General features: G+C 37.5%; 1 long non-coding RNA gene across 1 annotated transcript in view; it reads left to right on the top strand.

Moving 5' to 3' along the window:
- The window catches only part of LOC106147388, a 32,331-nt gene extending 24,326 nt beyond the window's left edge, over positions 1 to 8,005 (top strand). Inside the window, exon 3 of the long non-coding RNA XR_001232269.1 lies at positions 6,871 to 8,005. This is a non-coding gene — a long non-coding RNA (uncharacterized LOC106147388). The remainder of the gene's footprint in view (positions 1 to 6,870) is intronic.
- The last annotated feature ends 2,461 nt before the right edge of the window (positions 8,006 to 10,466 follow it).

The following is a 10,466-nucleotide window of genomic DNA, read 5'->3' as shown; positions in this document are numbered from 1 at the left end:
TTCTGGAACATGGTGCTCAGCAGCTTTCTTCTCAAGGCAAGGTCTTTCACCTTTGCCATTTTGAGGCTGCAAAGGGTGCACCCTGGCTTCCTGCTGAGTCACTTAGCCAAACCTCTAGATTTCCCAAGTTGACCCAATGTATCAACCATAACAATCCTATTTATGGATTCTTAGTCTTATTTCTTGTGCCATCAGGGTTCTGTTGAGAAAGTCCTTCCCTACACTGAGGTCTTTCAGTTTTGCCTATTTTATCTTCTAGCAAATTAAGTGTTTCTGTTTTAAGTTTGGGTGGGATATTGTTCACGGTTATGTGTGTAAGGGAGTTGGATGAAAATGTTATGAGTGTTAGTAAAATGTGATGAGGCATGTGTGTCTTTTTTCACATGTAGTACATATAAATATGTAAATGCATTGTGCGAGATGGCCTTTCACTTTCTTAAATGGGTAAGGTTATTTCCTTTACCTTCCAGCTAGAAATTCACTACTAATTTTCAGACTTTGAGCTAAATCTTTTTCTCCTCTGAGTTTCTATTGATCCCTGTATCTCCTTATTATTTGTTTTATATTTTGCCCACCTACTTTCAGTGTTTTTAACAATTATACCATGTTTCCTTCTCTCTTAGTACATTACTTGTACATTATTTACTCTCCTTTTGGTAGTTAATGTGATACAAAATATGCATCCATGGCTTGTTAGCATCCAATTTCAGCTTGTACTTTCTCTCCTCCCCACAATATACGGAGTTTTGAATACTTAAAACTCTATTGCTGCCCTTATTGTTTTTCTTTTTTTTCATCATTTTTTGAGATAGGGTCTCACTATGCAGTTCAGGCTGGTCTTGTGCTCACTTTGCAGTCCAGGTTGGTTTCAAACTTGCATCTATCCTCCTGCCTCAGCCTCCCAAGTGCTGGGATTACAGGCATGCACCACCACGCCTGGCTCTTATTCATTTTTTAAATGTTGTTATGTATTTTGGTCCTACCTATATGTTATCTCCCAGGGGTGTTAATACTACCATAGTCATTTTTTTCTCCCCCCCTCTGGTACCGGGAACCGAACTCACGACCTTGCGCTTGCCAGGCAGGCGCTTTGCTGCTGAGCTAAATCCCCAGCCCCCATAGTCATTTATATTAATCTTCACTCTGACTATTTTCCTTTCTCCTCATTTTCTTCTGCACTGCTTGATTTTCATCTGGGATCATTGCTCTTTTGCCTAAAACAAAACAAAACAAAAACATTTTTTAATGTTTCCTTACATTAACTCTATGAGTGATTCTCTTAATTTTTGATATTCTGTAAATGTTTTTCCTGCCTTCAGTTTTATATCTTTTTTATTGAAGGATAAGTCACATACAATAAAGTGCCCAAGTCATGTTTATAGCCTGATTCATTTTGTAAATGTACACACCTATTTAATCACCATGCAGATTAAGACACAGAATATTTCCAGCATTCCAGCAGACATTTATATCCCTCCAAATCAATAACTGCTTCCTAAGAGTACCCAAGCAATCTGACCTCTGCATTGGTAGGCCAGATTCATACTACCCATTTAAGAAAACTGTAATATAAAAGGAATTGTACATTAAGTAGCCTTTCATTTCTCCTTTCTGTTGCTTAATATTTTGCTTCATCTGTATTGTTATACATAGCAGTAGTTTATTGTTTTATAGTATTTTAAGGTTTGACATTACTATAGTAATAGTACATATTTGTTCTATCCATGTATCTGTTCTAGTGCTGGTGATCACTGGGGTTCTTTGTAGTTTTGGATTCTGTTAATTTTCTTGTCTAGGTTTTTGGAGAACCCAGTACAATTCTTTTGTGTATATATGTAGAAGGAAAACTGCTTTGTTATTGTGTATCTGTATATTTAGCTTTAGTAGATATTATGAAAGAATACCCATCAGTGCTTGGAATTGTTGGTTGTTCATATGTTAGGCATTCTGGAACTTTCTGTGGTATTTCATTATTAATTTGTGTTTCCCTGATGATCAGTGATGTTAAATAACTTTGCACATGCTTATTTGCCTTTTGTGGTTACTTGTCTTGTCTTCTTTCATTTAGAAGAGGTGTAAGTCTGTTTCTTATTGCTTTGTAGGAGGCCTTCATATCTTCTGAATGCAAGTCCTTCGTCAGCTGTATACATTATGTTTTTCCAGAATGTTGTCTTTTTGTTTGATGTTTTATTTTGATAAAGAGATGCTATTAATTTCAATGAAGTCCAATTTAGCAAATGACATTTATTTGTTTATTTATTTTTGGTTCTGGGAATTAAACTCAGGGCCTTGCGCTTGCCAGGCTAGAGCTTATGCCACTGAACTACATTCCTGGCCCCACAAATTATATTTATGGTAGTACTTTTTATATCCTGTTTAAGAAGTGTTTGCTACCTCCAAATCATAAGACATCATAGTACGTTTTCTTCCAGACTTGCTGTTTGGGTATGAGACCCACTGTAAATTAATTCTTATGTGAGCTATAAAACCCACTTCTTCCTCCTCATGAACATCCAATTAGCACAGTTTACTGAAAATCTTATTCTTTTTCATTGTATTTCAGTAGCACTTCTACCACAAATCAAGTGACCACATAGGTTTGTGTCTAATATTATGCCCTGTTATACACATTTGTTTCTTTGTCTTCGGATCAATACCTTCTCTCTTAAATGTAGTAGCCTGGATATCTTGTAATGTAAATCCTTCTGTAGTGTTCATCAAATTGGCTCAAGCCCTTAATTATATTGATTTGTATTTCAGTATAAATTCAGAATCATTTCGCTGATCAAAAGGAAAGAACCACTGGAATGAGGGAAAGGAGAAAAGAAAGAAAGAAGGAAGGGAAAAATATATCTATACACAGTATAGCTAAGATAATTGTACTACTAATTTCTATTGGTTTATTGAAAGGAACAGTTAATGCTTAATTTTTTTGACCAATTCTACATGCTTATCTCTGGTAATCTGAACAACTGCTTTGAAGACAAAAATATGCACTATAACAACCATTGTTGAATTTCTATCATCTTGTTTTCTGAAATTCTGTATAGTTTCTAATTTTTATTATTTTTAAAATTCTCTTTAAAATAAAAAAATAAAAAGTTTTTAAAAATTTAAGATCAGTTAATCAACTTCCACAAAACTAAGTACCCATATTTATTTGAGATTACACCGAATCTGAGGATTATTTGGGGGAGAGTTGATATCTTAACTATCAACTCTCCCAATTTATGAATATGCTAATCTCTCCACTTATTGAGGTCTTTAATTTCTCTTAGCAAAGTTGTATAGTTTTCACTGTAGAGCCCTGCTATTTAATCCTGAGTATCTGCTCATTTTGGTACTACTGAAATGATATATAAATATTTTAAAATTGTATTAGTTACTTAACCGTTACTGTTTAATTTTAATTTATTAGCAAATGTGTGTCATACATAATGTTGGCATTCGTGTGGGAAGTTGATACATGTACATAACACACCTTAATTTCTCTTTTCATCCCCTTTCCCTTCCCTTCTTCCCCCTGCTACCTATCTCTTGGTGTCCTCCCCACCCATACATTTTACAGTATATAATGCTTACAATCCTTGTGTGCAGTTGGTACATATAAATGACATCCCAATTCCTCTTTTTTTAAAATACCTTATCCCTTCTCACTACTACTTTCAAAGGATATTTTTGCTGCATATGAAATTCTACTCTAGCATCTTCTTTCAACACTCTGAAGATTCCATTTCCTTTCTTCTGGATTCTCTTGTTTATATTAGGATGTTAACTTACCTGTTTTCCTCTGCTACCTTAAAGATAATGATACCTTATTTTCTCTGTCTTATTTATCATTCTTGTTTGACTTTAGTTCTAGTTACTTTATGGTCATGTATTGTCTTCCTTGGGCTCGTAGTATTTCTTGAACCTGTGGATTGACGCTATTTTTCAGTTTTGGAGATTCTCAGCCAATTATCTTTTCAAATATTAGTTCTGACCCATTCTCTTCCCACTTGCCCTTAGGGATACTGATTAGATATATTTTAGACTTTTTAAAAATCATGTTCTATGTATCTTTCATTCTGTTTTCTATAGTTTCCAAACCCCTTTCTCTGTATTCTGTTTAGTTTTGTCTATTTTCTATTTTCATCTCCCAGTACTCTAATTCTCTCTTCAGTTGTATCTATTCTTCTTTTAAAGTTGTATATTGTTTTCTGTTTCAATTATTTTATTTTCTAGATTTTCCATTTATTTCTGTTCTAGATTTCATCTTTTAAATTATATGTATAAGGTCTCCTCTTTTTCATGAACATATTAATTATATTTATTTTAAAGTTTGTGTTTGAAAAAATCATAAAAACCTTGGAAACGATATAGAGTTTTTTGTGTTGTTTTTGTCTTTGTTGTTATTTTGTTATTATTTTTTCCCTTTAAAATAGTACATGAAAAAAAGTAATGTGTTTGATCATTCTAACAGTTGAATCAGTTATACTTCTGCTTTTATTGTGAACTTTTGGTCTTGGTTCCAGTTCTTGGTATGATTATGTTTATGGTATGATTATGAAATATCTACTTGTATGCCGGGTATTTCTGCATGAATTTTGCAGGAGCTTTGCATAATGTCATCCTCCTCCAGAGAGAACACATCCTGTTGTTGAGTAAGCAGTAGGAAGACAGAGCACTTTGCTCTAATCAGGGACTAACCTTCCCCCTTTGCTCCTATTCCTAGCATATAATCCTCTCAGGGTCTCAAATTGAAGTGTACTTCCTATAGCCTCTACCTTTTGTTGTCTGGGAACACAATGTTTTGCTTCTTCATTATTTTTTTATCACTTTTAATTTTAAAGAGTATAAAAAATTAAAAAAGACATTAAATATGATGCAGAATCTCAAAACAAGGTGATAGGAAATTAATAATGGTTCTTAAGTTGCTTCTTGCTATCTTTGAAGTAGTTGCTCAGATGACCAGATATAGGCATGCAAAACTGATCAAAATTTAACCATGAAGTATTCCTTTGAATAAACCAATAGAAATCATCATTTTTATATGTAAATAAATTCTGTTCTACTCTTAAACTCCTCTGCTCTTGGTGTCTTAGCTTGTTTCTCTATGCAATTTAACCAGAAGGTGCCTCTTAGGGCCCTCACTGAGTGAAGGCTCACTCCTTGGCAACTTGCCTCTTCCTGAAATCCTGCCCCCAAGCCCTGGCTCCCTCCATAACCCTAGAATCCCAATCCTGTCTTCCCTGCTTCAGAGGTTGCCTACACTCTCTGGGTTTCTGGACTTCTTAGCAGCTTTTGCCTTCCTTGTTCTCAGCTTCTTGCCCTATCCTTCAAACTGCCAAAGATTCCATGGAAGAAAGAGATGCAGAAATCTGGGCTCCCCTCAGTGAACTCCCCTTTTCTCTGTAGTGTACCATTTTAGGTCCTGGCTGCCTCAGACATTTCTCAGATGCCTTTAAGCAGATGGTTTCATATATGCTAACTTTTCATGTATAACTTTTCCAGCGAACACTCCTGCTGACATCTACTACGAACTATTCATCAGAGTTGGAAGCTTTTACTATCTTTAAATTTTAATAAACACATGTACATTCTCCAACCTACCCAAAGGAAGAGAAATAAAGTAACATTTAGTAAAATTGAACAATATATGACTACTGTGAGTTTTTCTCTATCTGTTGTGATATATAATAGCTTCAGAAGTGTCTTAATGTGAAACTACCTGCAGTGCAGATTTTGATCTTGCTATTGCTTATGTTAAGGTAGAGAAAGGGAGATTAAAATGTTACTTAACTATTTATTTGTCTGGGTGAAAGACCCTCAGTGTCTGGGAATGCTGACATTACTACCATGGGGTCACTGGTTGCAGGGACGGATAGCACTGAGGCGAAATAATTCACCCCCATCTCAGTTTAGCCATATGCAGCAATGCTGCTGTGTAGAAGTTGATGTAATTTACAGGCTGAGATGAATTCTACTACTTTCCTCAGCCTTCTTTGTGCAACATGAATATCTCAGTGGTCCAAAAGTTTGACAGCTGTTAATCAGTCATGAGATCAACAAGCTCCACTTTAAGTTGACAGCATTTGGTCTCATAGAGTTTCGCTATGTAGTTCAGACTACACTTGAACTCACTTTGCAGCTCAGGTTGGCCTTGAACTTGCAGCAGTTCTCCTGTGTCAGCCTCCCAAGTGCTGGGATTGCAGTTGTATGCTACCACACCTGGCTAAGTCAACAGCATTTTAAAAGCTGTCCAATAAGAGCAAGAATGGTAGGAGGTATGTCTGTCTTGTTCAGGGGGCCTTTAGAAAAATGCTCACTTCAGATTTGTCAAGGGAAGAAAGTGGCCAGTTTTTAGACCTTACATTTTGGATAAATATTGTGTACAAATCATGCAGGAGCATTGAGGGATGCACAAGGAATCTAAAACATTACCCACAGCAAGTCGAGCATCCCAGTACGCTAGGACCAGCCAAAACTTAGCCCACTGGTCAAAGCAGTCTATTGTTAAAGGTGAAGATTGCTGTAGCAGGCAAGTGCTATGAGGGGTTTGCTGAGGGGAGATCTAGGGGATATGGGAGGATCCAGAAGGGCTCCCTGGGGCAAGTGGGTCTCATAGTGATGCCAGTGTTCAGCAGCTCACAGCCACTGCTTCCAGAGATGAAATGGTGCCTGCCTCTGCCTCATAATTTCCACGGGCTCCTTCATCTTGCTTTGGTTCTGCGGTCTGCTTCACATTTGACGGCAAGTGTCACTTTCGCATTCTGTGGCTTTTTCCTGGACAAGTCCATCTCTCGTGCAAGAAGGGGTTGTGGCATGTGGGTGTGGTGGAATGTCTTCTCAGGCCTCCTTTCCTCTCGGAACCATTATTTTTCCTTCCAGAATGAAAACTCACCTGCAAACCTGTCCCTGGGCCACACTTCAGCTTCTCCTTGGGGTTCAGCATTGCAGGAGGATGAACGGAAAGACCGAGCCATGCAGAGATCGGGGCCCCACTGCTCAGAGCTTTGAAGGGGTTTCAACAAATTAGTGGCATTGAGAGAAAATTCTTTTAAATCATTTCCTCCCTTTTTCTTCTTGGCTCCGTGAATTTTTCCAGAAGGCAATGGCCAGAACTTTATGGAAACCAAATGATATGTTACATGAGCGAAATGAAAGATAATTGATTCAGAATATGAATTCTTGTCCTCTCTATAGTTTGGTACAGGAGACTTTCCTCCTTCATCTTTGGAATCCCAAGGAGGGGTTGTTTATTTAGGCTGATATTAATTTGTCAGATGGTTAGCCTCAGAAATAGTTCTTATAATAGCAAGGAGGCGTCCTGAGAGTGACAAGCAGATTGTGAGGGAAGCAGGATTGGGAACCTGTGCTGACAATAGAGATTGGCAGGCTCCTCCCTGTAGACCGCTTTTTCCAGCACCAAGACAGTACAAGGTGTGCCGCAGAAGTTCACTCCATTCAGTTGGACTGACTGTCGGCATTGAGTGGCACGTCTTATCTGCGATAGTTGTGTGTTCTTATTTCCACTCCTCACCTGTCTAACAGTGAGGGTCTCTTGGTCTTATTGCTGACACCAGGAAGCTGTTAGAATGAAGGTTGAGGCACTCAGGAAGTTTCCAAACCCATCATCATCTTTTCCTCCGGGGTCTCTGCAACTACCCGGAGCCTCTGGGGACATAGTGGAGAAATGGGAGTTGAGTCCAGCCTGGGAACCCACATTGGGTTGAAAGAGTTCTCCCAAAGGGTTCATATTGAGTAGTTGGGCCCTACCCAAAAGGACCCTCCAGAGGGCATACAGGGTTCAAGCTGCAGTCCTTGCCTTCACTTTCCTCAAGATTTCAACTGATGGTTCAGAGGACACTAACGGCCTCTGTAGACTAGTGTTGTGCAATTTACTGTGTAAAGGGCCACATAGTAAATAGTCTAGGTTTCCACAGGGTGTGTGGTCTCTGTTGCTCAACTACTCAATTCTGTTGCTTAGCTCAGAGGGAGCCATAGATAATATGTAACCACAGGAGCATGGCTGCATTCCAATAAAACTGTAATTTTGGACACTAAAATTTGAATCATTTTTACTTATGAAATATTGTCCTTTGTTGGATTTCCCCCCAACATTCATTTAAATATTTAAGTCATTCTCAGCCTATAGGCTGTACAAAAGAAGATGGTGGGCTAGACTTGGCTTGAGGGTGTAGTTTTTTGATCCCCAGTGAGAGTCCTACAATAGATTATGTAGAGTCAAGGTCCCCAAGAACCTTGAACAACTTAAATAATGAACCAATTCTAATAAAATGAAACATGATGGGATCCATTCACTCATTCATTAAGCAAATATTTATTGAGTGCCTATTTGTTCTGATCACTGACAACACAGCAGTAAACACTTTAGCAAAAACCCTGCCTTCAGGAGCTCATGATTTTCATACTCCAAAGACAGGTACCTATCAGAGCTCAATTTGGACTCCTAAAAGCTAAACACCTCTTGCCTCTGAAGACAGATAAAATTCTACCCCTAGGTTCAGAGGACCAAACCTACAAATACAAGAAGAAGGTCATATCTTATTTGGGGGTCTCTGTTGATTCAGCATGAGTCCGTGGCATGTTGCAGCTGAGTTAATAGTAACATACTCTTAAGTCATGCTAATGAAACTACAGAATTTGGAGCCAAGATGTGAACTTTCATTTCTTTTCTGGGATGGTCAGGCCCTTCCTTGAATATTGATCTAGAAGTTATGTGATTCCCTTATTCAACATTTATGTATGAAATGCCTGCTTTATGCTATACATAAGATGGAGACCATGGCAATGGAGGCTGGTCTATTGTCAAAATCTCTCCCTTTATTTATGGGACAATGCTACAAGTGAGACAAAGAAGTGAATACAAAAGGGTTTGGAAGAGTATGTGGGTTGTACAATTTCAAAAGGCTACTAGGAGTACCTAAGCCATGCCTCCACTGAAGAAGCTGATGTAAAGGCATAGTGAGGTCTTTCCACCATGAGTAGCTCAGAGCTACAGAACATTGAGCTGGATGGGTCCTGGGTCCCCCAATGATTTTCTGGTGAGAATCTCAGAGGACACTAATGGTATCTCTTTGATGCCATTATGATGACACTAATGAATCTCTTTAAAGTACAGTGGACACTAAATTATCTGGTGTTGGAATTATTCATTGTTTAGGAATTTCCCATTTCCATTGTGCAGTTTACAGTACTGTTCATAATTATGACTTTGAGACTCAGATTATATCATTAAAGAATAATGTTTAATATCTTGATATTAAATACATGATCGCATGTTTCAATTGTTTAACACGGTACCTTTCCCCTTTGTCCATTTCTTCTTTTTCTCTTTCCACACAGAAACACATCTTTTAATTAATAGCATTTTATACTTGATGAAGTATAATAGTCATGCACTGTATGACAATATTTTGGTTAATGCTGGGACACACATTCAGTAGTTGTTTCATAAGATTATAACAGAGCTGAAAAATCCTTATTTCTGAGCAATGATGGAGTCTTCATGACAACATAGCAGTACAACTGCTCACTTCTGTAGTGATGCAGATGTCAATAGACCTACTGCACTGCCAGTTTTGTAAAAGTATGGTGCATTCAATGATGTATAGAACAGAATAGATCATGATGATAATAAGTGACTATGTTACTGGTTTACGTACTTGCTATGCTATTCTTTTTATTATTATTTTCAGATGTAGTCCTTTTTTTTTGTTTTTTGAGACAGAGTCACTGTGTAATTCAGGCTGGTCATGAATTTACTATGTAGCCCAGGCTGGCTTGGAACTCGTGCTGAACTTCCTGTCTCACCCTCCTGAATGCTGGGATTACAGGTGTGTGCCACCACACCCGGTCACTCCTTCTATTTACAAAGACTTTTACTGTAAAACTGTATGGTATGGTATGATATGCTGGCAGCAGACTCTTGTGTCTCATGTTTATGTATCTCTTGGCTGCAGCATTTTCTCTTAGACTTGACTTAATCTCTAGTTGCTTTGTTCATTATGTTGCTTGGAGTAATGGCCTATTATATATATATATTTATATATATATATATACACACACACTTATATATATTTATACACACACTTATATATATTTATACACACATATATACATACACACACCACATAGTCTAGGTGTGTGGTAAGTACCCTGCAGTATGATTGTTCAAAGATGAGATCTCCTAATGATTCATTTGTCAGAATGCATCTTTGTGACTATATTCAAAACAGACTATTTTCCTCTTAATTGTGGCAACTTTAGGCGGCTTTGATTGCCATAGTCTTTATCATTTCCATCCCAAGGCTAACCCAAGTAAAAATAATATTCTTTAACATAGAAAACAGATGTTTGCTCAATCTTATATAAAACACGAGTCAGCTCATCTTTATTTCGATTTACTCATAATAAAAGTTTTTACTAAAGAAGAACAATACATATGCTGTGTAGATGCAAAT

This window comes from Chinchilla lanigera, unplaced genomic scaffold, assembly GCF_000276665.1.
Source record: "Chinchilla lanigera isolate Chin_1 unplaced genomic scaffold, ChiLan1.0 scaffold00150, whole genome shotgun sequence".
Lineage (NCBI taxonomy): Eukaryota > Metazoa > Chordata > Mammalia > Rodentia > Chinchillidae > Chinchilla > Chinchilla lanigera.
The sequence above is the reverse complement of the archived record's forward strand: the minus strand, read 5'-3'. Positions and strand labels throughout refer to the sequence as shown.